The following is a 27,110-nucleotide window of genomic DNA, read 5'->3' as shown; positions in this document are numbered from 1 at the left end:
TTTTAACATCCTTACCTTTACTGAAAATATCACATACAGAAATAAAGTTTCTTAGTGTAGTAGACATGAAATTTATGCTATGATGGATCCATTCCATAAGTTGTGATGGAAAAGACTGGTTAACTTTGGTAAATGTATTTACAAGTGTAACATGAGCTTAGAAGGTAGTAGGTGGACAATTAGTGCTTCTTAAGTTAAATGTTTATTAAATCAAAGTGCTGACAATATGAAATGATATATTTTCCAAAAAGTTCACAAGACAATCACACATAAACAGTAATACATTATGAAATAGCAAGTTTGATGCTACAAAATATGGTACAAATATAAGATATTATTGCTATTCTAAAAGTACCTCAAGGGGCTGGAGATTTAGCTCAGTGGTTCTGCTGCCTGATTTGTAAATGCAAGGTCCCAAGTTCAATCTCTGGTACCAAAAAACAAAAAATAAATAAATTTTAAAAATAAATAAAACTACCTCGAGTACCATAGCAAAAGTTGTTGACATTAAATCATGAATCGTATTTTTAATCTTGCAAAGAAGGGAGTGTCAGGTATTTGTATCTTTGATTTATATCTCACTAAATTATGGTGCAATATAGAGGTTATGGAAAATATAATTCCAAAGCAGACTTAGGTCTGTTTTTGATGACACTGCATTTGGGTAGAATGGGAACATTACAGTTTAAAAGTATTATAGCAAATGTCTTTCTCCATATCATAGAGCATATAGGTTGAGTCTGCTCTTCAGAGCACTTGTTCTTTCCTGGCTACAGAGAGCATGGGGGTCATGCTAGATTCTCCACCCTAACTGGCTCATATTATCTTCATTCTTAGGCTAAATATGGTACCAAGGGAACTGTGTATGGAGTTACATTGGGTTCATTGCCTGACAAGGAAAACCCCGTTATTTGTAAGTAGAGAGAGTCCTTGTTTCACTTATCATAATGGGCAGCTGCTATATTTGGTATTAGGGTATACTGGAAGAAACTTCTCATTCATAAGTGTACACTGATCAAGAGTACTGGGAATACTTGGGAATACAGATTTGTAGATAAACACAGATATAGTTCAAGTCAGAAAACAAATCCCAATAGTTCAATCTTATTTACACAGAAGTTAAAGTTAAAAACATTTGGTTAACCACCACTTTATGAAATAAATCTTCCTTCATGAACTCAAACTATTTCATAGGACTCTTTTGATAATTTTTCTACCTTTTCTTTCTCAATACTCAAGTAAACTACCTAAGAAGGGGGATAATTTTATATACTGCCTAGACAAATCTGTTGCTTTATGTTGGAAAAGCAGCACAGAGTCCTAAATGAAAACATAATGGAGCTCCTTTAAAGTATACCAATATGTTCAGATTTTAATTTTTAATAAGTTATCTTGAAAAGTAAATGTGCTTCCAGATATTCTACTCTGAATATCCTAAAATGCTTGAAGACATTTGGCACTGCTGATAGAAAATTAATTTGTGATTTATTCAAATTACTCTATGTAAAGAGAAAATAGCTATGAGTTGAATGGAAACAAAATATCTGTTTCTTATTTGCCTAATTATTTTCTCAAGGAATAAATATAAACAATTAAATAGAAAGTTCAAGAAAGATACAAGTTATGCTTATGTTCATAGGCTTCCTCTCCCCCCTACATAGCTTTATTTCTATTTTGAGCCCATATACTGCTCTATCATTACCAACATTTATAAAATATAATATTCACTCCTCATTTTCTCCTTCTTCTTCTTCTACTTTACTCTTTCTTATTATATCCTTCTCTCCTGTTTTTTTTCTTTCTACTATCCTCTTTCTTTTTCAACACAAATATCCCTTTTAAGCATTTTCTGAAAATAGCATATTGTTGGCTCAATTTAGGCTATAAATAGTACATTGAAAGTATAGATTGGAGTTTCAAATTATAGTTTACTGTAGAGAATTGGTGAAAAGAGTTTATATCAAAAGGATGTTCTAGAAATGATAAATCCATCAATCTGGCTGGAATGAAAAGAAATCGTGGAACTAATGCAAAGAAATTGGTCAGGTTATGAAAGCCCATGAATGCTGAACTTGAATTTCGTTTTATATGCGCTGGAGAACTATCAAGTTCTAAATCACAACATATGCTCAAGAGTGTTTTGAGAAGATAAACATATTAATTAAAGTATAGGTTCAGCCATTTAGCAGATACCAATGATAATGTGACTTCAACGAGATTAAAGTTTATTTTCCAGTCTACTAACAGCTAAGGTTTATCCAGATTGATAAGTTGTCTCAACAGAATCCAGGTTTTATGATTCTTCTAGTTTGTTGCTTCAGCATCCCCAGAGCTTGTCCTTTTCCCAGGGACCTTGACAGCTTGCCTCTATTTGCACATATCTACTACAGGAAATCAAGGTGAAGAAGTCAGGTGCTCAGCTGAAATACTAGTGTTCTATTAGTATAAAAAGAATACTGGGGTATAAGGGTCAAACAACTTGAAAGGCAACAATGTATTGTGTGTGTGTGTGTGTGTGTGTGTGTGTGTGTGTGTATTAGAAGAGGATATCTGGCCTTCTCCCTTAAATCTCCTATATTAGTACTTGCTTATATACACAGTGTTCTGAACTATGTACTCCCTGGTCTCATGGGAGAAACTTAGATCATTTCATGGAAAGAGTCTGTTTATAAGGAGAAGGAATATGGTAGAGTAGAAGATCAGCAGACTAAATGTCAAGGGAGTTGGGTTTAAATCTCAATTCATTACAACTTGGGTGACTGGTATAGGTTACCTAAACTTATTGAATGTTGATGTCTGCTATATTTGAGGTTTGCTATATACCAGGTTCTAAGGATTATAGATAAAAGAAAATATACATAGTGTTACTCATAAGAACTAAAAACAAGTGTTTATCACTGCCTTGCTGTTAATATAAGTGTCAGTGTGAGTATTATATAAGGAAGTAGATAAGAATAATAGAATAATACAATCAGGAAAGAGACATGAAAATGATTATAAATTTGACTGTGATCTTTATTCATTTCTTTATTTTCGGTGTGATCTTTATTCATTTCTTTATTTTCAGTGTCTGGCCTATGGTAAGTCCAACACATCTTGCTTGAGTTTATTTTTTAAAAAGCAAATATTAGCTTAGAACATCATATCCAAATGTTTTAGGAAAATTATTTCTATTTATTTGGAGTTGGCTAAGACTTTCTCCAACTCATTTCTGTTTGTTAGCTCTCCATAGTGACTACATGGTAGAGGATAAAAGTTTAACATGAAGATTTGTTTTTTATTATCAGGAAATGCTAATTAAGTGTATTTTGAATTTTCCTTCAAATCACCTTTTTCTGAAACTCTCCCATCATCTAGACTCCATGAAGGCTTTTGCCTTGAAATTGAGTCTAAAAGATGATTTTTTGACTCCATAGTAATAGAATGATCTTGAGATCTAGTTTTCTTAAAAAAAGAAATAAATTTTTATTTCTTAGTATAAACATCAAAAAACAAGTCTAGCAGGCTATCATTTTGGAGTTTTATTTGAAGTTGTATGGAAATATTACAGTCTATTTTAAGGAAGTTTTTAGCAGGATACCTAGTGTTTTATTTTTGTTTTGTTTTCCCATGGAGATAAGAAAGGTGGGAAGAAAAGAAACAAGAAGTCAGACATTGTCCTAGTTTTCCTCTCTTGGCAAAAACTTCAAGGAGTGGGAGTGGGAGGCTAAAATACCCAAAGTTTTAGACAACACCCAGACAGGGAATATGGACACCAGCTCCTCATAGAATCTGTTTCTTTTCACATATGTTGGAGCATTATTGTGCCCACCATGTGATACTTTGCAATAGCTCCATAGCAAGATAGATAGGCTGGATGTGAAATGCTGCTAACCTGCAGACTGAGTGTGGCCTTTTTGAAATCAGAACACTTCTGTATGTCTTGGCAGGGAGACACTTACACACTAAATTTGGACAAAGAAGCAACAGAAGCTGTTAAACTGCTCCATAACAAGAACCGCTTTCTTCTCAACAAATATCATGGGCAGATTCCTCAGGGAAAGACCAGAATAGCTACATTGTGATAGAGAGGAAGGAAAATAGCAAAGGAAGATAAATAAGTCTCCACATTACCTAAATGCCCTCTTTGAGAGGTGGACCAGGAGAGGAAACCTCTAAAAAAGGTTATAGTTGAGAAACTGATAGCTGACTGAATATTAATCCAAAGGAAGTAATTTGGAAAATAGAAGCCTCCCCCCGCTGATTTAATATGGATTCTAGAGAAAGACAATATACATTATAGGTGATATCAAAAGGTGTTGGATATATCTGGGTTGTTATGTAAACATTTCAGTATTATTAAGTCCTGAAAATATCTACTGCATCCAAAGGGAAAATGATAATTACTTGTGCTTAAAGTGTATGAATTTTAGTCAGAGGATCCATAATAAAATGTTGTGTTTTGTAAAAAAAAAAAAAAAAAAGGAAGCCATTGATTCCAGAAATTTCATAATATGTGAATTTCTCTGACTACCAGAAATTCTTCTTACCAGGAAAAAGGTGGAAAAATTTAAACTCTGCAAAGAGAAATCCAAACGGCCTCCATGGGCCCTTGTCAGACAACTTGGAAACTCCACAGGAGGTTAGTGAGCATCCTGTGAAAGGCACAAAGAGTAGGCAGAAAATGTCTATTGCCAATGGAAGGTAGGGCCTGAAGGCAGAGCCAGGGTACCAGCCCCATTTGTTTTTGTGCCTGCTGTTTGGTTTGGCAAAGGCAGGTACCCTTGTAGGAGGAAAATGATTTCTGCAAACTAAAAGGATGTGGACTCAAAATAAAGGATTGAGTTGTTCTGACTAGGTTTGGCTCATTTCCTTGGGACCTCCCCATGCACACTGATAATTTCATAAGAATGAAATGGAGGCAGCGATGACAAAGAACATATTGTAATCACTGTCTGAATTTTCAGTTTGTGTAATATTTACTTTTTAATACTTCTGAAATGGAGGAAAAATTCCAAATAATTCATCTAATCTATCTTTTTGGTGGTACAGGATTGCCACTTATTATTTATTAGAGATTAGGCAACAGATGTTATATTTCCCAAGTTTATAAGGAAACATAATTCCATATGACCCAAGGGAGATCCTTGGGAGGAAAGCATTACTACCAGGCAACTATAATTAAATGTCTATGAAAAAGAGTTCATAGGCTAAAGAAACGGAAACATGCACTTGCAATGTAACAAGTACTTTGGTATTTGGTCATTTGTATATTACAGTTTTGTTAAATGCCATCATTGTACCAACCACTGATGTAGACCCTGGGGACATCTAAGACATTGCTATCTAATTGGGGTAATGAACTTGAATGAAGACAATGCTAAGAGAAGAACTAATTGGATCCCAGAGGAGCATAAAGAGTGTAGATTGGGGATCTAGGTTGGGGAAACAGAGGTCTTCATGAAGGAGGTGGTATCTGTTATGCAGAGTCACAGGGAATCCCCTCTTGGATACAGCAGATGTTTGATAAATAGGGCATTCCTGGGTTGTTCTTAAAAAGCAAGACAATTGATCAGCAGGAAGAAGTTTAATCAAGAGTCATTCCCCTGTATGTGCGATTTTGCTTTCTGTTATCTCAATTACGCTGCGGTCCAAAAACACTAAAAGGGAAATTTCGGAAATAATTATTAAGTTTTATATTTTATATTGCACATTTTTCTAAATCTCATGATGAAAGTGTATTGTCATTTTTCTTTGTCTTCTCTGGAACATGAATTTTGATACTGTATACACTGCCCATTAAACACTAGCTGTCTTTCTAACCACATTGACTCTCAGTATTGCAATACCTGTGTTTAAGTCACCCTTATTTTACTGAGTGATGACCCCGAAGTGCTATTGTACTGTGATATAAGCATGGAGTTTGATGCTATTTCTGTTCACCATCCAGTGGGATTCTTAGAATTTATCCACTAAGAATGAGGTGGGACTGCTATATGATTCTTAAGACAACCTGAAATGAGAAGATCAAATCATATTTTAGTATCTTTTATTTGTTTTGATCATTCCTGAGGTAAACTCAGCTGTACAAAGTTGTATTTTGCTTTTTTGGGGGGGGTACTGGGGATCATACTCAGGACCTTCTGCTTGAGTGGCAGATGGTGGAACCACTGAGCTAAATCCCCAGCCCAGCATTTTGCTTTATGACTTCATCATTATGAAAGGCAAGGTTGTTGGAGAAGAGCTATAAAGGAAAATTTAGTGCACCAGAGATGTCTTCTACCTACTTCTCCTTCCTGCATGCTTCATATCTTGGCTCTTCTCTTCCCTGTGACCAGTGTGATGTATAGCTGGTGCTTGCACAGTCTTCCTCTGTCTCCTTGTGGGTAGGACCAAAATGTTAATTCCACTGATATTTAGCTTTAGAACTAGAGGGTTATTTCTTCTATAAGAACTTTGGTTTTTATTATTTTTTTCTTCTAAAATTAAAGTTTATTGGGATATTTTAGATATACATAATGATCATATTCACCATAGGGAATTTGTATTTGTATGTGATATATCTTGATTTTTCTTTTTTTCCCCAATTCCTCCTTCAACCCCTTCCTGTTCCTTACTTGCAAAATCTTTGTTTCCATTTTTCCTTCTGTTATCTTTTCCTTTCCTTCCTTTCTCTCTTTCCATCCCTTTTTCTCTTTTCCATTTGAACATTTTCTTACTATTTTCCTATATCTATTATTCATTTGGACCTTGCTTACCTTTTTGGTTTCTCACACCAGAGAAGCAATGTGATATTTAAACATGTGTGTCCAATTTATTTCACTTAAGAGTAAATATCAAATAGTTTCTCTATTGTGAGAAACTGAAAGTGTAAATAAGGACTGAAAGGTACACTAGATAATGTGAAATAGAAGAGAAGGCATAAAGGTGTTATGGTTTGGGTCTTGATGTCTCTCCAAATCCTCATGTGGTCACAGGATTAATCTACAGTGTGTGAAGCTGGAATTGACTCACGGTGCAATGCTAGGCTCAAGGGCACTAGGATTAAGAGTGTGAGTTCTACCCACCCTAAGTAGTCTGAATAAGAAAAAAGAGGCAGGGAGACTCTATTAACTCTCTTGCTACCCTTGCTGCCTTGTGTGTGCCATATTGTTTCTGCTCTGCCATGCCTGTTTGTTATCCCTACCTTGGAGTCTGCTGATTATGGACTTAAACCTCTACAGACTCTAAGCCAAATAGGCTCTGTCCCTCTTAATTTTGGGTGTCAGGTATTTTGTCTCAGCAAGGAGGGAAAAATAACACAAAAGGGGAAAAGGAATTAAGAGAGTAGGGGAAAAGAAAGATGGGAATGGAATTAACATGAGAAAAAGAAAAAATGGAAAGTCTTTGTAGATAGGGAGGGGTGGGGGATTGAAGGGAGGGCAGGGGAATGTGGAAAATATCAACCAAGATGGATTATATAAAAGTGCAAATTTCCAATGATGAATTTCATTACATCGTATACCTTAAATATACCAATAAAATTAATTATTTAATTAAAAAAATAATACGATCTGAAGGCTCATCCATTCACCTAAAAATGTTTCTTTGTAACAGAGTAGTAACCCATTGTACATAAAAAATATCCTCTTTGCTCATGCATCCATTGATGAGTGTTTGGTCTGTTTGCAAGGTTTAGCTATTACAAATTGTGCTGCTATAAAATGTGTGTTAGTATATCATTGTGATATGATGGTTTCAACACTTTCAGGAAGATACTCAAAAGAAGAATAGCTGTATCAAATGGAGCCTTTAAGTTTTAGTTTTTTGAGGAATCTCCACACTGATTTCCATAGTAGTTGCACCAATCTACACTCCCACCAACAGTGGAGAAGGATGCCTTTTTCCCTACAGCCCTGCCAGCATTTTTTATTTGTTTATTTCATGATAGTAACCATTTTTTCTGGGGTGAGATGGAATCTCAGCATTGTTTTAATTTGCATTTCTCAAATGACCAGTAGTGTTGAGCATTTTCTCATATATTCAATTGCTATTTGTATTTCTTCATCTGAGAAGCATGTATTCATTTCATATATCCCTTTTTAGATTGGCTCTTTAAATTTGGGGAGTCTGATTTTTTTTCCTTTTTTCTTTATTGGTATATTTTAGGTATACAACACAGTTACATTCATCATTGGGATCTGGTACCTTTACATGATATATCTTGATTCTTATTTTTCCCCATTCCCCTGTCCTCCCTTTACCCCCTCCATCCTTCCCTATTTACAGAGATTTTGTTTCCATTTTATTCCATTTCTCTTATTTTTTCTTTTCCCTTCTTAACTTTCCCCTACCCCTCCCATTTTTAGACATTTTTCCTATTACACAATAACAATCATACATTTTGCTTCTTTACACTTTTACTTTATCACATGGGAGTCTAATTTTTAAAAAATTATATATTGTAGATATTAGTCTTTTGAGGAACAGCTAGCAAATTTTTTTCCCACTTTGTGGGTTGTATCTTCATTCTTGGTGGTATCTTTTGTTGTGCAAAAGCTTTTCAATGTGATGAGATCCCAGTTGTTGATTTTTTTGGTAATATTTCCTGTGAAGTAAGTCTTTTGTTCATAAAGTCTTTGTCCACATCTATGTCTTCAAGAGTTCTACCTATTTTATCTTCCAGCAGATTAAGGGTTTCTGTTTTAATATTTAGATTTTTGATACATTTCAATTTCAGTTTAGTGAATAGTGAGAGATATGGGTCTAGATTTTATCTTCAGCATGTGGAAAGCCAGTTTTCTCAGCACCATTTATTGAGACTTTCTTCCAGTAAAGGCGTTTGGCTCCTTTGTCAAAGATAAGGTGATTGAATATGTTTGGAATTGTTTCTGTATCTTTTAATCTATTCCACTGATCCTTTGGTCTTTTTTTTCCCCCAATACCATGCTGTTGTTTTTATCATTGTAGCTTTGTAGTGTAATTTCAAGTCAGGGATTGTGAGTCCCCCTTTCTTTCCTTTGTTGTCCAGAGTTGCCTTAACTATTCTAGGTCTCTTCTGGTTCCAAATTAATTTGAGGATTGCTTTCTAATTCTATAAGGTATGTTGTTGGTATTTTAATCAAGATTGTATTAAATTTATGTAACAAATTTTGAAATATGGCCATTTTTGTTATATTGATTCTTTGTATCCAAGAGTAGGGGATATATTTCCATTTTGTGATATCCTCATCCACTTTTTTCAACAGTACTGTAGTTTTCAATGTAAAAGGCTTTTATTTTCTTTGTTAGATTGGTTCCTAAGTATTTCATTTTAAAAAATGTTATTGAAACAGATGTGGTTTCCCTAATTTCACTCTCAGTGAGTTTGTTATTTGTGTATAAGAAAGCTATTGATGTTTGAGTACTGAGTTTGTATCCAGCTATGCTCTACTAAATTTGATTATGAAATTTAGAAGTTTTTTGGTAGAGTTTTTGGGATCTTCTCTGTAGAGCATCATATCGTCTGCAAATAATTTAACTTCTTCCTTTTTTATCCTTTTCCTTTTATTTCTATCTCTCATCTAATTTCTCTGACTAATGTTTCCGAAACTATATTCAACAGGAGTGGTGATAGTGGACATCCTTGTCTTGTTCTTGATATTACTGTGAAAGATTTCAATTTTTGACCAGTTGGTATGATATTGGCTGTTGGTTTTTCATGGATGGCTTTTAGTAGATTGAGGTAGAGATAGTCTACTCCAACTTTTTGGAGGATGTTTTTCATAAATGTGTGCTGGATTTTATCAAATGCTTTTTATGCATCTATTGAGATGATTGTATGGTTTTATCTTGACTCTATTAATATAGTGCATTACATGTATTGATTTGTGTATGTTGAATCATCCCTACATTCCTGGGATGAATCCTGTTTGGTCAGGGTGTATGATCTTGATGATCTTCTGTATTCTATTTTCCAGTATCTTATTAAGGATTTTTGCATCTATGTTCATTAGTGAGATTGGCTTATATTTCTCTATTTTTGGGATCTTTCTCTGCTTTTGGGATCAAGGTGATGATTCCAAGAATGAATTTGGGAGTATTGCTTCCCTTTTTATTTCACTGAAAAGTTTAAACAGCAGTGATGGTAGTTCCTCTCTCAATGTCTTGTAGAATTCAGCAGTGAAGCCATCAGGGCTGAGTTTTTCTTAGTTGGTAAGTTTTTAATTATGCTTTCAATTTCATTGATTGATATTGGGCTGTTTACAGTTTTTAGGTCATCTTTGTTCAACTTTGGAATTTCATATTAATCTAAAAATATGTTCATTCCTTTTGTATTTTCCATCTTAGTGGTGTATAGATTCTCAAGGTAGGTATTGTTGATCCTCTGCATTTCTGCTAGATCTATTGTAATTTCACCCTTTCCATTCCTAATTGCATGGATTTGGGCCTTTTTCTTTTTTAAAAAATAAGGGTGGCTAAGGGTTTTCAATTTTGTTTATTCTTTTGAAGAACCAACTCGTTTTTTCATTGACTTTTTTTATCATTCTCTTAGTCTCCATTGCATTGATTTCTGCTGTGATCTTTATAATTTCCACCTTTGTATGAGCTTTGGGTTTGTCCTGTTCTTCTATTTCTAGAAGCATGAGATTCAGCATTGGCTCATTTAATGGAGCTTGCTATGTTTTTCTAATGTGAGTATTCACTGCTATCAATTTCCCTTGTACGACTGGTTTCATTGTGTCCCATAGATTCTGTTATGTTACATTGTCATTGTCATTTAATTGTAGATACTGTCTGATTTATTCAATTTCCTTTGTGATCCAGTGGTTATTCAGATATGTGTTGTTCATTTTCCATGTGTTTATGAAATTTTTGAGGTTTCTTTTGCTATTGATCTTCAATTTCATTGCACTGTGATCTGATAGTAAACAGGGGCTAACTTCATTTTATTTACACTTACTTAAACATGTTCTATGAATGAGTATGTGGACTACTTTGGAGAAAAAACTGTGTGCAGCTGAAAAGAATGTGTATTCTGATTTTTTAAGGTTGAACACCCTGTAAACATTTATTAAGTTCATTTGTTCAAGAGTTTGTTAGAGTTCTAGTATTTCATTGTTTATTTTCTGTCTAGTTGTATTTGTGACAGTGGGGTATAGAGGTCCTTTTGGATTGTTCACGTTACAAGGATTTAGTAACCTTTTTGTCTCTCTCTTAATTAATTTTGGTTTGAAATTTAATTTATGCAAATAAGATGGCTACCCCTGCTTTTCTTTGGGTTCCTGTCATGTGGAGAACTGTTTTCCATCTTTTTACTTTCAATCTATGAATTTCATTTTTAACTAGGTATATTTCTTGTACACAGCATATTGTTGGGATTTTGCTTTTTAATCTATGCTGCTAGTCTATTACTTTTCATTGGTAAAATGAGGCCATTAACATTGATGTTTATAACTGATATGTATTTACATCATCATGCTATTTTCCTGTTGTTGGCTATTTTTAACTTTCCCCCCTCTCCCTTTATTTTCTTGCCTTGCCTGCTGTTTTTGCATTGTTGGGACTTATGGAGTTCTGATATTCATTGTCTTTTTGTAGGATATTATTTAGAATTGTCTGAAATGCTGGTTTAGTATTCATGAAGTTTCTCAGGTGTTTTTTGTATGGAAGTATCTTATTTCCCCATCAATTTTGAAAGACAGTTTTGCAGGATACATCAGTCTAGGTTAGAGGTTGTTTTCTCCTTGACTTGAGGGTTTGGGCTGAAAAGTCTGCTGTGATTCTGGTGGTCTTTCCTTTGCATATGATTTTTTTCTTTTCTCTAACTGTTTGTAGTAGTTTGTTCTTCTGTTGGTTTTCATGATATTGATTATTGTATGTCTATGTGTAGATATTTTTTTGATCATGACTCATTGGAGTTCTATATATCTCACTTATCTGTATGTCAAATTCTTCCCCTCCATTTGGGAAGTTTTCTACCATTATTTCTGTGAAATTTTTTTTAATGGCATCTGTAATCTCTCCTGTTTCTTCATTGACTCAAATCAGTCTTATATTATTCTTTTTTGTATCATCTAGGAGCTGTTGGATTGTTTTCTCATGGTCCCTTACATTTTGTTTGTCGTGGGGGGGAATGAACTTGGGTCATTGAGCTTGTGCTGCAGGCAGTGGACCACTGAGCTAAATCCCCTGCAGTCCCTCACTTTTTAAAAGAGATCCTTCTTTTCATGGTCTCTGACCACCATCCTGTCTTCTATATCTGATATCCCATTTTCAGATTGGCTCTGTCTGTTATGTATACTTTTAATAGACCTTTTAATCTCCTGGATATCTATCTGAATCTGTTTCATGGATTCCATTTCTTTCCTATGTTGGGCATTCATGGTTTCCATTTCCATCCTAAGCTTGGAATTCATGACTTCTATCATGGTCCTGCACTCACATATTTTTTTTAATCTGTCTCTGTCCTAGAGTCTCTAATCATGCCATTCATTCTGCTCACCACATCTCTAGTTATCTCAGAAATTATTTCTGTTTTGAATTTTTCTAGAGCCTCATTCATCTGTTTTGTTGCTTCCTGTGCTCTCCGGTCAGGGTGTCCAGGTGGTTGATTATCAGACTTTTAAACCATCTCATTTTACTCAGAATTTGCCTTTGGTGAACTGGCAGCCTGTGTTTGTGCTTGTGCCTTGCTTGAATGTCTTCTCATTTCGATTTTCGTTGTTGGTACTGTCCTTGGTTTGATACCTGGGTTAATACTTCGATCTTCCTATTATAACTTGTCTTTAGGTTCTGAGTCTCTAATGACTCTGAGGTAATCTCTTTTTCATAATACGAGGAAGGACAACTGATTAGATCAAACACAGCATCTTAGCCCAAGTGATGCAATCAGCAACACAAAAGCATCAAGCACAGCTTAGAAAATGACAGTTTGTGGTAGTTATTAATCTATCACCTTTAACCATGTGAATTAAATCAAAATCAAGGCTGGAGCTCAGAACAATGGCCTTAATGACCCCTTGTGCCTCTGTGGTGTGAATCCAGTTGCCAGCACAGCCAGCAGGCTAGAGGTTCATGCATGGGGTGGGTGTGGGGAGGTCTGCAGATGACTGCATGGCTCTGCCTCTCATTGGCCTGTTGCAGTGATCAGGGGGATGCAGTGGGGACTGCAGTCTAGCTCCATGTGCTTTTGCCTCTTTCTAGTCTGCTGCTGAGGTCGAGCAGGCTGTGACAGGGCCTGCAGTTTAGCTCCATGTGGTTACACCTCTTACTGGTCTGTTGCCTATATCAAGGGGCTGGGACAGGAGCTGTAGGCTAGCTCCATGTGGTTCTGCCTCTTACCAGTCTGCTCACAGGGTCGGGGGTTGGGGCAGGGGCTGCAGTGTATCTCCATGCAGTTTCACTATCTGCTGCCAAGGTTGGAGAGTTAGAGCAGGGGCTGCAACGTAACTCAGTGCTATTCTGTCTCTTACTGGTTTGCTGCCAAGATCTGGGCCTGGGGCCTCCATCTTTTTTTTAAAAGCCTTATGAATTAATTCTATTATTTGTTTTACTTTTTTATTACTAGTGCAGATTTAAGTAGTGAAGATATGGAAAATGATAGGTTAGAAAAAATGCATGTTTACATATACCTATAATTATAAATTATTTATATGTATGCATTGATGTGTGTTGCATAGGAGAGCATATTATGCAAAATAGTGTTGATTGTGTTGTTGAGAAATACAGAGAAAGGCTGAAAAATGTTAATTCAATTCGCTATTATCTTTCCTTTGTGTCTGACATTGTCTTTCTTTATGCTCTTGACATGTAAACTCTTCAGCTTCTGAGTTATTTGTTTATTTTTATCCATTTAAACAGTTGAGCTTTATGGATGCTGGACAAACTGATATTGGCATGATTTTCTGGCAGTACTTAGTCCTGATGCTTTTAAGAGGAGATATGAATTTGTTAGTGGTTTTTACTTTCATTAATAAGTAGTTCTATACATGTGTTGCTTAGTTGTAGTTTTGTAAATTTCCCTTTATTTCAGTCTATTATCTTGCATTATATGTTATCAATGTACACCAAGATAATTTTTGCACATTTTAATTCTCCGCTGATTATACTAGATAATTATTCCTATGCTAATATATATTGAGGCTAGCTATCTAATACTCATTTATTTCTTCCATGTATCTTTTAAAAAACTTTCTCCAGAATTCTAGATGGCTCCCACTCTATCTAATAAAAAGGTCTTCCTCAATTTTAACATTGTATTTGATTATTACTTTCATTTCAGTTGCTTATGATTTTTTATGAATGTCAAGTCGAAGAAACAATGTAAAAAATGTTAATATATCTGCAACTCATAAAATCATAAAATCTAATTTTAAGTTTGACACAAAATTCAAAAACAACTCCAACTATCCAAATGCAACTTCTTGGAAACATCTCTAAATTGATTCCAAATATCCTTTTGTAGTTATGGATCCCCTTTCCCTCCACATATTTTTTAATTTTCCTTTTTTCCCCACAAGTTTCAGAAAAGTGAGAGTTCAAATGAATACCATATGATCATGAAATCACATACTCATTAGATTGAATAAGACCTTCATAGTTATTTTATTCCTCTTTGCATTTTAACTATATCTATATTGATATCTATATCAATATATATGTCTATAAATAGATCAAAATATATATATATATTTTTTAATTTTCCTTTTTTCCCCACAAGTTTCAGAAAAGTGAGAGTTCAAATGAATACCATATGATCATGAAATCACATACTCATTAGATTGAATAAGACCTTCATAGTTATTTTATTCCTCTTTGCATTTTAACTATATCTATATTGATATCTATATCAATATATATGTCTATAAATAGATCAAAATATATATATATATAATATTTGAACAGCTATGTCAGGAATTTTTCTTCCTAGGGCTTTTTTCTTGATTATAGCTTTGGAGTTATCTGGAATAGTCCCTCAATCTATATGCAAATCTTTCCTTGTCTTATATCATCAACTATGGGATCCCAAAATCTTCCCTTCTCTCATGGGTCCACTATCTCCCATTTCCTTGGTCATTGCTTCTGTTGTCTGGCAGGCTCACTGCTGCTCTCAGAATGTATTTAGTTTCTACATTTTTTGGAGCACAGTGTTCTATGTTGGACCAAACTCTGGATGTGGCCAAACACAGCTACTATCCTTCATTCTAAGAGGATAAACATCAACACACATTAAGAATTGTGGATATTGCCTGGCAAGTGAAAGGTCCTGAGTTAAATCACTGGTAGCTCCCAAAGAAGAAAGAAGAAGAAAGAAGAAGAAGAAGAGGAAGAAGAAAGAAGAAGAAGAAGAAGAAGAAGAAGAAGAAGGAGAAGGAGAAGGAGAAGGAGAAGGAGAAGGAGAAGGAGAAGGAGAAGGAGAAGGAGAAGGAGAAGGAGAGAAAAAGAAAGATGCAGAATTTTCGATACATGAAATCCCACAAGGATTCTGTGTTAACCTCTGACCCCTCACACTTCTATGAGTTGGAGGATATAATCAGCGAAACTCCACCTGGAGACCATCTGGCTTTGAGGCCAGCTTATTCTGTGACTCTAGGCAAAAGCTTCTTGGCATTCTCAGTTCTTCCATCGTATTCTAAAGATGATGCCAATAAGTATTGGATATCATGTTTCATTTTTTACATTTATCAGGCTTACTGTTGATTTAAACCATGTCATGTTTTTTACCTCTTCATAGCCTGTGTACTTTGCTGTTCAGAATTCAGACTGTTTTCAGATTTTAGTGAAAGACTTTAAATTATCCCCTTCAGATATCCTCATAATGTTCAGCCTGGCTTAGAGAAACATTTTTAGTCTTTATTGGGTCCTAAATCATTCATAATCATTTCCAACTTTCTGTCATCCACAAATTTGAAATAACTTTCTCCAATATCTTTATGCGAGTCATTAATTAAATTGTTTGGTGTGAGAAAATTAAGACAACTATTCCATTGCTACCAATGCATAGATGACTACCTATAGCATAAAGCATATTTTGAAAATTGGAAATACAAGTAACTTTATGGTTATTTCATTCTATTCCTCTATATCACCAACTAAGCTATTTAGAGATTTCAGAAAATGCAGATGTCACATGTTTTGTATCTATTACCTTTTCTTTGTCTGCCAAAGTAGGAAACATAGGTTCATCTGATGTGACCTATTAATGAACTTATGCTAACACAGTGGAAATTAACTGTTTCTGTATGCACAATATTTCCCTCTTCTGGAGTTTTGTTGGCATTGCTATGCAGTTCACTGTCCTTCTGTGTGTGCTCTTTCCATCTCCACCTCTACTTTGAAACAGAAAAGACATTTGGGGGTCTGTAATTATTCCGCTCCTCTACATTTTTTCATTTCTTTGCTGACATACCTCATATTTGCATTTTCCTCCATACATATGTGACTCTATCTGATAGAACTGCAAAACATAAACATCTCAACATTTAAATGAATTTTATTGAATTTAATAAATTCTTTAAGTATTAATAATGTTTCCTACACAATATTCATCATGGATGTGATGCCCAAATGAGAATAAAATCAAATAAGACATGTGGGCTTTTACTGACTCCCCATTCTGTTCACTCCGAGTTGTGGGCTTCAAAAGTGCAACTGTATTTTTTTGACTCGTTGCTAGGAAAATTAAAAAGACTGGTTAGGAGAAAATATTTTCAAGTGTCATATACAATCAAGCACTTAAATCAGAAGATAAAAAAGGGAGTAATAAAATAAACAATATAATAAAAAGTAGGCAGAAGATGTGAATAGACACCTTGCCAATGAAGTATATGGATGCAATGATGTTTAACATCATTAATAATCAAGGGAAGGCAAATAAACTACATGAGGTAGTCAGTGCATACCTCCTTGCATGCTTAAATGGAAAACTGGGTATGCCAAATGTACACAAGGATATATAGGAACCTAAACTCTCATACAATACTGATGCAGGTGTCAAGTGGGCCACTGGAAACTAGCAGTTTCTTATGAAGTTAAACTTATATTTAGCACAAAATCTTAGCAATTTTACTCTGTAAATATTTATTGTGAGAAATGAAATCTTGCATTCACCAAAAGCCTATACAAATATGTTCAGAGTAGCTTTCTTTGTAATTTAAACAACTGGAATCAGTCCAAATGTCTCCTAAGTGTAATATAGCCATATACTATACTACCTGTCTATATAAAAAGAACAAAGTATTGATACATGCAAAAGCACTGATGGATCTCAGATGTATTATATTAGTGAAAGAAACCAGGCTTGAAGGTCTGAGTGCTACATATTTGATTTGTATGACATTTGTTTAAGGGAAAAATATAGGGACAGAGAATAGATAGGTGCCTTTCAGAGGATGTTTATGGCAGAAGGGATTGAGTATAAAAGGGCATGAGAGATTTTTTTTGGATAATGAAATTGTATCCTATATCCTATGTCCTATATGTTGTGTAGTAAGCTACACATGATCATATGTGTTTGTCACCTCACCACATGGTACACTAAAGGGTAAAGTTTTTAAAAAGTGGTTGTGTCTATTCTTTATTCTTGTTATCCAAAAAATATGTTTCTGAAAAATAAAACTAGTTTAAATTTCCTAACATATGGTAATTGTCATCAGAAAGGATTTGTAATAGCTGGATGAAATTTCCAGATATCTTCATCTATTCATGATACTGTAACAAAATGTTGCTATTCTATGTAGATTAAGAACAACATAAATTTATTTTTCACAGCTTTGGAGTCTGTAAGGTCTGAGATCTAGGAAGCAGTTGATTTGGTGTCTGGTGAAAGCATCCTTCACCATTTATAGGGCCATCATCCTACTGTAATTTCATATGATGGGAAAAATAAAGAATGTTTTTGAGGTTTAAAAAATGGCAAGACTAATTACATTCATGGGGTTCTATCCTCATGATCTAATCACCTCCCCAAGGCCCCACCTCCTAATATCACCACCTTGGTGGGTAGAATTTCAATGTATGAATTTTGCCAGGGTGGAAAGCTTTGTGTGTGGGGGTGTGTGTGGCAAACAATCTGTCCATTGCACAGAGTGACCATTTTGATCTCTCTTTCAAAGCTCTCCTCTCAATCTCTTCTTATGGAGTTCTTCAGTGTAGATCTGATTTAACCTTCAGGGTTACAGTCCTTTATTTAGAATGTCTGAGAATCATTACTGGTTTTTCCAGACATTAACATAGTACAAGCCAATGGCCAGAACTTTTCTGTGATTATTTTTCACATCTCCTTGAACTCTAGCCCCAGTTTAACATTTGGAAAGGGCTTAGCAATGATGAAATACACACAAATTAAGTATGTCTGGTAAGACCACATTTTCCTGGTGCTTTATAGAATCGTGAGGTTTTAAAAACCACCAGTCAAGATCAGATTTTCCTTGTTTTTCGATGAATATGGAATGTGGAGTGGAATTGTAGAGTCATAGAATGTTCAAGCTGGAAAACTCTTAGGGTTCATCTAGTCCAATACTTTATTTTACAGAATCAAAAGCTTCATTGCCTGTTGGCCATTATCTGGTAACTTCAGGCTCTCTGATCTTACATTCCTTGGGCTTCATCCAGACCCAGGTTTAAGAAATGCTGTACTCCTAGAGAAGTGCGTTGCACTTGGATAAAGCAAAGCAAAACAAAATTCAGCCACATATTCTACTTGCAGACAGGAGTATGAATATGCACTTCCAAGGGTGCATCTGTGATCAGCTATGCTGTGGTTCAGTAAAATGAGGCTTATTTAAGCAGCCCTTGAGTTTTCCTCTAAGGTCATGCAGTAATTGAGTTCTTTCAAGGTTTCTGGAAATCTGGTAGTAAGGATTTCTGATAATCTATTTTACTTTATGTATTTATTTATTGATTGATATTTTATTATAGTTGAGTAAAGTCTTTTTTTAAAAAAAGTAAAATTGCCTACCTTCAGGGCTGTTTTAACTCATTTGTTCTTAGAAAATTGCTATGAAGAAAGTTCAGAGCTCTCCCAAAAAGGAAAATGTGAAGTTATGGTTTCTGTTGTGCTTTACTTCTCAAGAATAGTTTCTACTGCAGCTCCATCAACTTTGGTGTTTGTACTACTGAGGATGGGTAAGGATATTTGAGAAGACAATCTCAGCTAAAGAAAAGAAAATAAGACTGCCCAGCTTGATTGTTTTATTTATACTCTCCTAGAAGCTTCTGGGCTCTCAATTTATTTGGCCTTTTGATCAATTTTCTTGCAATGACATCTCCAAAGCAAAAATTATCACCTTTATTTTCCACCTTTCTCTTAACAGAGTGAAATCCTTGACTGTTGTGTTGATACTGCCTCCTCTCTCTTTTGGTGACCAGCAAAGTCACTATCTCTGTGTTATGACTTTCTCCTTGAATTGAATTGGTTAAAGCTAAGCCGCATAGGAGTTCTGTGGATCTTGAGAAAAATATGTTTCTGTGTCACTTTCTCTAAAATCATGCCATTCTTGTCTCCAGAGTACACTGACAAACTAAATTATTAAGGTATTTAGGTTCACTGTTTCCTTCTTTCCTTTCCTCCTTCCTTACTTTTTTTCTTTGAGAATATGAATATATTTCTTTTTTGGACTAGAAAAATTCTCATTTCAACATTATAACATATATGAGGGTCTGGGCAGGGCTTGCCAGAAGAACACACGTTTCCTTAGACATTGTCTTATTTTCTCAGTTCTTCTGAAGGGACTGTTTATAAGGAAGTGTGGAGTGAGAATCTCATAATTTTTTTTTTTTTCTTTACAATACTGAAGATTGACCTCTAAGCATTTCCACTAATCTAGATTCTCAAGGCTTTTTTTTTTTTTTCTTTTTTTTGGTGCTGGGGATTGAACTCGGATCCTCGTACCTGTGAGGCAAGCAGTAGATCCACTGAGCTAAACCTGCAGCCCTCCAGCCCGTTTTAAAAAGTTTAATTTTTAGTCAGAGTGTTACTAGTTGCTAAGTTGCCCAGGCTGTGTTTGAACTTGTGATCCTCTTGCCTTAGACTGCTAGACTGATGGCATTACAGGGATGTGCCACCATGCCAGGCAGACTCTTACAGATTTCAACAGCAGCTGCCTAAAAACAACAAATCTGAAATTTCTCTCCATCCTACCAGAGTATATTCAAGGACAAAGCCAGGGAGTGCTTTTGCCCAGCCTGGCTCTGTGACTGCTACTAGTGTTCCAAAACAGTGAAAATTAGACCTGCCCGTGGGCTGCATGTGACTTTTCATGTTCACTTGGGCCTCTGATGTCTCTAGCCCCACACTGTATTATCCTGAGCCTTATTCCACATCAGCAATTCTGGTTAACATTGCTTGGGATTAAGCCTCCCAAGTCTGAAAATAGGATGGATGAACTTCCAAAAAGAGGATGCACATTTGCAATATTTAGTCAATTCCCCAAAGCTTGTGCAAAGTATGTTGATTGATCTACAAGAAAAAACAAAAGTCGAATAAGAAGTTGTTTATAAAACATTAAAGTTATTAAAATGTTAAAGAGTAGCTGTTTATTAGTATTTTCACTTCCACCTCAATCTTTCCAAGGAAAGTGACATTTATATCCCAGTAGAATTTGCTTGGATGTAAGAAACTAATGAAAATCCCATGCTGCAGGCTGAGCTGGAGGGAGCCTTATGAGTGGCTCAGATCCAGACCTTCAAGACAGGGGACAGACACCATCATACTCAGTTTGCGGTAGAGTATCTGGAAAAAGCATCCATCAGTTACATTTTTGTAACCCCTGGCTAACGAGTCCAAGTCGGTGGAGGCTGAGCTGAACACCACACAGGCAGCAGAACATCAGCTGGCTTTTCGTGAATGCAAAGATCATGGAATCACATCTTGTCTTTTTATGTAACCCAGCAGCTAATTTCCTCCTTAGTTATAACACCATTTGTAGAAAACAAAGAATTTTGTTATCTTTTTTTACACAAAATTGTATCAGAATCCAAGAATTTTTCTAAGTAGGTAACATTGGGCGGGGGGGAAAGCAAGCTTGGAATCAGGGATTTTTTTTTTTTTCACTGTAGGTGGTTAACCTGTGTTCTTAGGACTTCTTGTGAGAACATAAGGTGACAGAAGAGAATGCTTCACCTCTCTGTCCTGTCACTGACCTGTCCTGTCCTTCCTGTATGCTACGTAACAATTGGTGTGTTTTGAAGTTTGCAGAGTTTGGTTACGTAGATTTTCAAGTTGTAGCCTCTACTAGAGTGAGAGGAGAGCAAAAATAATCATAGAGAAAATTTCAGAATATTATTGCCTAAAAAGTCTTTAGTATAGTTTAGTCCAGCATTTCTCCAGATTATGTGAACTTGAGTTCTAGGAAAGTAAGTTTCCAAAATCAAATGAGTTTGGGAAATAGGGAACATTGTTTCTTTGCTTAGGAATTTTTTTTTTTTAAATACAGCATTTCACACATTTACTTATATAGTATCTTACCTCTTTTATTTTTAGGTTATTCATTTTTATTTCCATACACCTCTTTAAAAAAACCCAAGAAAACCAAAGTCTTAAAGTTGTATACCTGATTGGAGGAAACAAAACCAATATTATACTTCTCAAGCTCAAGATCATCATATAACTTTTTAAGCTTGTGAAGTTGTCTTACTTTTTTTTTTAATGCTAAGAAAAAGTATCTGATATCTAAAGTTAAAGAAGGAAAGGTTTATTTAGCTCACAGTTTATAGAGGTCTCAGTCCACAATAGGTTGGCTCTAACACAGGGTGGCATGGCAGAAGGGCATCACAGAGGAGCAACAGTTCATGGCGGGCAGAAAGTAGCAAAGCAAGCAACAAGTGACCATATCAGCTTCTTTCTGCCCCCTTTATAGTCTTTCTAGGCTATCTGGCTTAGGGCAGATGTCAATCCAATCAGTGCACTAATTTAGTAATCACACACCTTTACTCCTAGCCACACACATTCTAGGTCTAGCCACCTCTGAAAAAGCCCCACCTATGACTGCCTGAGGCCTTGAGAGGACATTTAGACACAAGCCATAGTAGCTGTGGTTTCTGCTGTGACTCAAAACTGAGGGCTTAGAGAGTTATGATCAAGCCATGCATCTGTGCATTCTAAGATTTTGGTTTGCCAAGTTATTTTCCCTAATCCAGTGATCTTTGGGTGATTCCCCAGATCCAGTAGGAAACAACAGCAGCATGTATTTGGCCCACAGAAGGAAACACTGCTATCTAGACTGTGGGAGGAAGGTCAACCCTGCTGCCCACAGGTGAACAGCCACCTCCTCACTAATCAGTTGATGATAGCCCAAAGCAAATCAGGGAAGAGGTGAAACATGCCTTCTGAATTTTTTTGTGCCTTTTTAAATTTTAGTTTTAAATTTGTGGTGTAAATACATTTATCCCTTCTATATCTCCAGCACTTTTTATTACAAATTTTATTCTGAGAGCTTTTATTCATATTATAGTATAAATGATTGATAACTACACTTAAAGTGTTTTCTATTCCACAGGGGTTTGCTTAATTCCCAAAATACTATAGTAAAGAAATAAAATCTTGAGAGTTTATCTTAAGTCAAAAATTTGGGGGTAATTTATAGGAGAATACATAGAGTCTGAAAACCATATTAAAAGGATACATATTCAGTTTGTGTTGAATAAGAATAACCTCAGCTCCAACAATATACAGACATAGTCTAATTCAATATAATTCTCATTGCTTTATACTTTACTCTAATATTGCATCAAATTACTTCTTTTTACCAGATGGAATAGCTTTGGTGAGTCCCTTGGGAACAGTGTGACTTGTTTTTGGGAGGAGAAGCTTATTTTATTTTACTTTTTAAGCAAAGGTATAGATAGTACTTAATGAGAACATTAGGCCCTGATATTTCAATGATCTTTTAAGTTTTTCAATCCAAGTTAAGTCTCAAGTACCAGTCAAGTACATGCTCAAGAATTCATATGGAAAGAGTCAACTTAATTAACTTTATGGGGGCCTTGTAGAGTATTTTTAGCACTGTGGAACTCTGGATAGGAGGTGAAGGTGGCAACAAGTGACCTCAGGAGTTGTGCAAAGTGGAGGCAAAATCTACTTACAAATGACTTTGTTTATTCTGTGTTCCTCTTTCCTTCTGTCTGTCATCATGTTTTCTCATTGGTGTAAAGTTAAATAATACAGTGTCAGAGCTATAAATGACTTAGACTCCCCCTGGAATATTTTAATGTTCAGCTCTTGAAGTAGACATATTTGAGTTTGAACAATGGCTCTTTTAGGTGTTTGACATATGAATTGAGTAAAATAATAACATCTCACATGTGATGAAATTATGCAGGCTAAGCACTTGGATCCTGGCACAGTATAAATATACAAATAAATGTTTATTATTATAACTGTATCTCCTATCCCTCCATTAAAATGGCTTGTGACTCAGTGATGTGAGATGATTTGTCAAAGTTTTTATGGCTGCTAAGTAAGAGTCAGGATTAATTTAATGTTGGCTTTATCCCAGAGTCCTGGGATTTGCTCAACAGAATTTTATATTTTAAGCCATCTTTAAACATCCACAGCATAAGGCTCCACTTGGCCCTTTTCTTCAACTACTTTTTACACTTACACCATGACATACCTTTTGCATGAATTTCAGTTGTTTTTCTATTGAGTTTTGAGTTGTGCCCTTAAAATTTTCTAAATCCTGCTGTCTGTAGAGCTAAACCCACAGTGGACTGAACTCCTAGTTCAGTCAGATCTCATCAAATTCCTTGTACCATTTGTATCTGTGCATTTCTTTTCTTCTGTTTGTTTGTCATTCTTCTAACCATCCTCACTTGAGACTTTTCTTCAATCTCATATGTGCAGATAGCCAGCAGCATGCAGGATTTTATGTTCTTTGTCTGCTTCATTCCCTCAAGGCTTTAGTACTGAGTGCATGTGCAGGAATGTAGGAGCCCAGTTTCCATGTTTCTGATCAGGACAAACACTGAGGTGTAGGTTTCTGAGCTCCCATTGGCAGTTGGGAATCAGGTTGAAGCTAAAAATATGCCTGAACTCCCACCTCTGCTTGACTGCTTCTGTGACCCACTTCTTTGCACGAGAGTGAGTTTTCATCTTTGCCCCTGGAATCACCAGCCTAAGACACCTACATATGCTTCTATTGGCTACTATCTTTAAAGAAGAACCTTATTTAAGAGGAAGACACCAAGTGTTTTACATATACATTTCTTCATACTAGAAATTTTCGGGGGGTAGAATGTCATGCTATCTCCACAAGATCACATATATAAAGACTTTATACCATGTACAAGCTATAGAAATGTGAGTAGATTCCTTGCAGAGAAATCTGTTTGGTAAAATATGTATCAATTTCCTTTTTGCAGCTTTCAGCTTCATGGTTGTATCTTTCCCCATTTATGACACTTTAGTTTCACTGATGATGACTCCTTAGTAGAGATTATATCAGGTCATGGAGTGAAATTCTCAAAATAGGGGATGCTGCACTGTGATACTTAATTCATTCAAGGCTAGGTGCAGAAAGTGTCATATGAAGGTAGTAGGTTATATTTTTCATAATATTTGATATGCTTTTATTCTATAATTTATAAGATTTTGGTATATGAACATTTAAAAAACTATGTACTTCATTATAATTTTCAACTATTTTTCTCAGGTATTTCCTCTCATCTTTAGCAGTTTATTGGAAAAAAATGCCCAAGGGGCAGGGCAAGTTTACTACAAATGTTTATTATATGTGCTGATGTAATTCAGTTCCTCTTTTGGATACTCACATTTAATGATTCTAATAGCAAATATTTTTCTACTAAATTTAAGATACTTTTTGTTCCCTTAGGTTCTCTGTGATTACTGCAGCCATACTTTCTCTCAGTGCATTTGTTTGTAATGGTTTCTTCAGGACTGAGATTGCTTGCCAAAGGGTGTCCCAGAAGGTCCCCACCTGCATACCTTCTTGGTCTAGAACCCATCCTTTCTATTCCTACACTCACCATGTGTTTTGGAATAAAAATAGTGTTTTTAGTAACCCATGCAGTATCATGGCAACCAATCCAGTCATTTTGTGTCTATGTGACATTGATTCTATACTTTACATCACTGACAGAGCTCAAGGAAGGGCTTTCTCCATAGTCAGTAACAACCAAGACCTCAGATTTAGGAGGCTCTGACCAGAGAATTTTTGAGGCAATCACTTCATTTAAAAGATGGTTCAATTCCAGATTTACCTGATAAAAACTATGGAAGCCAGAAACAAAACTGGAGTAACATGATCAGATGCCATTGCTGTAAGGTCCTCAGCACAGTCCCAGAAGTCAGTGCTTGGCTATATAAACTTGGGACTGAGGACCTTGGGACTATAGGTGACATCGATACTAGCACATGAGTATAAAAATGTTTATTATTGCAAAAGATTTTCCTTTGATCCCTTGATAGCATTTATCTAGTTATAAACTTTGTACTGTAAGTTTAGCAATTGTATTTTTTAAAAAATTAATTTTATCAGTACATTTAAGGTATACAATATAATGACATTCATCATTGGAGATTTGCACCTTTACATAATCCATCTTGGTTCTTATTTTTTCCCCATTCTCCTGCCCTCTATTCAAGCCCTCCACCCCTCCCTATCTATAAAGACTTTGTTTCCATTTTTTCATTTTCTCATATTAATTCCATTCCATGTTTTAACCAAATAACAATTATACATTTCTACAGTGGACATTATAGATTACCAAATAGATCACTCAGAACTTTTCATTTTTTATAGTTTAAAATTTCAAATGAACATTCCCTCCAAAAATGTACCATCTTCATTTGTGTCTCAATAACTCAGGAAAGTATATGTGTGCATACATACACGTAAACATAAACACAAAATTTGCTTATCCTATTAAAAGGATTATAAGCCCTCATTGTGGTATTGCTAGTATTTTCAAGAATCTTAAAATCTACTCTTATTGCTAGTATTCAGGGGGTTTCATTATATCCAATTTTACCTTTGGTCTGTACATATTCTCAGAAATAAGATGCATAGAACTGTGTGTGTATGCGGCGGGGGGTTTAAGCCCAAGGGGTGAGTTGTAAGTTCAAAAGCACATCTCAATAGTAAGTCCAAACAGCTGTTAAATGGGTAGGTCATCAAACGAAGAATATGCCTCTATTTTTCATCTTTGTCACCCCTTGGTCAGGTTTAAACTTGTAGGCTGGTTCCTACAGATTGGGACCATGGAGGATGGCCTACCACTGGGAAAGGCCTGCAGGTTTAGACTTTGGGTAGGCATCTATAGTCTGGGGCTAAAGAGTCTTCCCCAGCATACTAGATTTTACTAAGGTGGGCTTGGCCTGATGTGTGGGGCTGAGGACATAGCTCATGCTCACTTCACTTTTTTTTGCTCCATACAAGGGAGTACCTCTCTCAGTCCCATGCTGCCTGGAGTTGGGAGGAGGATGATACCCTCTTCAATGAGTTTTTAGTTTCTGTACTATATCAAGGTGCTATAATCTTTCACTTGGCTTCCTTAACTCCAATGTTTTTTCCCTGAATGGGTAGTTGTTCAAATTGAAGTTTTACAAGGAATAAGGAATAAGAACTGGAAAGTTTTATTCTGGCATCTTGCTAATGTTATGCTTTCCTTTTTCTTTTTTTTTCTTTAGTCAAGCACTAAAATATTATTAGGATTAGGGTCTAAAAGTTGCCCCAAAAGTCTCATGTATTCAGAGGTAGGGCATTTAGAGTGATTGATCATAGAGATGCTATACTTATGAGTGAATTAATTCATCAATGAGTTCTTAGCTGAATGTATAGTTAAGGGGAGGAGGTGAGACACTAGCGGTCTGCTTTTGGAGGGTATAGTTTTAACTTTGGTGCATCCCCCTCCCTATTTCTTTTCTTCCTGAGTATTATAAGTTAAGCAGCATTCATCATTATGCCCTTCTGCCATGTTTTTTCTGCCTCTCTGAAAACATGAGCCAAAATAAACATCTCCTATTTAAATGCTGTACATCAGGTATATTGTTTCACCTATGGGAAAATGTCTAGTATAGAAAGTTAGTACCCGAGTCATTATAACTGCAGTTGGTGCATTTGGTTCAGAAGCTTTTGGAACTGATCCATGGAAAAATTTTGGAAAAGCTTGGAGATGTAGGGTAGAGAAGCCCTAGAATTCTGTAAGCAGAG

This window comes from Fukomys damarensis, unplaced genomic scaffold, assembly GCF_012274545.1.
Source record: "Fukomys damarensis isolate Sample0158 unplaced genomic scaffold, DMR_v1.0_HiC HiC_scaffold_24, whole genome shotgun sequence".
In the NCBI taxonomy this organism is placed as follows: domain Eukaryota; kingdom Metazoa; phylum Chordata; class Mammalia; order Rodentia; family Bathyergidae; genus Fukomys; species Fukomys damarensis.
Note: the sequence above shows the minus strand (reverse complement) of the source record.